The following is a 1,758-nucleotide window of genomic DNA, read 5'->3' as shown; positions in this document are numbered from 1 at the left end:
GGAACATAGTACCATACAAGATGCTAGGAAGAAAATTAATTCTATCCCAGCCAAAACCAGGACACCCTATTAAGCAAACATGCCGAAAAAATGTTTCATTTTCTCTTTGCTGGAATTTGATTTTAGACATATTATCAAAAGTCAGACTGAACAGAAAATTAGGATGAAATGCTCACCCCTTTTTAAAGCTACTAGCAAAATAGCTCTTAATTTCCTTGGAGGCAAGGATATATGGTAACTGACTTTCCTAGATAAACATAAAGGATATTCACACAAAAATATGAGAGATTTTAATTATAAAAGATGCTTTAAGGAAATTTAATTTTCCTTAGAATATTCTGATTTTTTCTTAGAGGTATGCTTATACTGCCTTCATATGTACCATTTGATCTTCATAAGTTTTAATGTATTTAAGAGAGTAAATCAGTTCTAATATGTTTCAATAATTCCTGTTCTTAACTCATTTAATAAAACAGTATATGCAAGTTAAATTAATCTGAGGTTCAAACATAGCACATATAATATCTCATGTTTCTATAACCTGTCCTGCTCTTTTTACACAAAGAAAATAATATTTTCACAGTTCCTTTTGAGATAGGGATAGGCATAATAAATTCACAGTTTAAAGCTCCTAAAAAACTAGGATTTGAAGCAGGAACCACAGGATTCCTAAAGCATCCATACACTTGTCGAAATCCATGTCATATGTTATTCCTCACAAAAACAGTTCATATCAATTCTGTTCTCAAGTTTCAATCTCTCAGTAACAATGTGGCTATCTGTAAATTCAACATTTTTTGTTGAGAAAGTGGATGAAATAGACTAAAGTAATTTTTTTTTTCACTGAATGAAAATGTGATGTTAAAAGTTTGAGAGCCAATGTGTATTTCTGAATATAGTCCCTTTCAATTTTCTGTACCTGTACTTTTGTGTTTTTATGTCAAAGCTACATTTATGAACAAATACTTCATCGGTGTTTCAATTTACCTTTCAATTAATTCACTATATCAAAAAAGATTAGCTTATACAAAACCAGGTTGTGTTCTAATTCTAAGACTGTATCATAAACAATCTTTGCACCTTGTTAAAAAAACATAAGCAGTACTCTGGCCTGGGCAGTTTCTTTCTCTCTGTCACCCTGGAAGTATTTGCACCTTGAAGAAAGGGAATTGGCCACTAAGGAATACTAAATTAATGGCAAAAAAATTGCTAACAGTTGGAAAAGAAGACCTTTCAAGCTGTGACATTTGGAGATAACCTGCAGAATATGGACATATACAGCCTGCAGGATGCAATGTTCATTTAGGGTACACATCTCATTGTTTCCATGTATTTGGGATGAACAGAATCAAATCTCCCCCGTGAAATGGAAACACTGTTGTTCCCATGAGGAAATGGGATTTAAATATTCTTGTGACTCAGCTTACAGTAATATTCCATAAATGAGCTGGTTAATTAGCTGGGGGGAAAAAATCAATCTCATCTTCCTGTAATGTATACTTAGAATCATAGAATCATAATTTAGATAAATTGTCTATAACTGATTTTTTACATGTTATTTTTTTACCTGAGTTATAAGTGTAAGAAAAAAGCCTCTGGTAGTTTTTGTAACTTACAAAGTCACAGCTTTAATTTAGATGTGCAATGTAACAGAGTTTTTGAAAAACAGAAAGAGATTTTTTCTTGAGATCTGTGGTTAGTTTTTATTAAAAGATGAAGGTCCTTTATACTAAACTTGATACCAAAAAAAGTTTAATT

The sequence above is a fragment of the Aptenodytes forsteri genome, unplaced genomic scaffold, assembly GCF_000699145.1.
Source record: "Aptenodytes forsteri isolate BGI_AS27 unplaced genomic scaffold, ASM69914v1 Scaffold35, whole genome shotgun sequence".
NCBI classification, from domain to species: Eukaryota; Metazoa; Chordata; class Aves; order Sphenisciformes; family Spheniscidae; genus Aptenodytes; species Aptenodytes forsteri.
The sequence above is the reverse complement of the archived record's forward strand: the minus strand, read 5'-3'. Positions refer to the sequence as shown.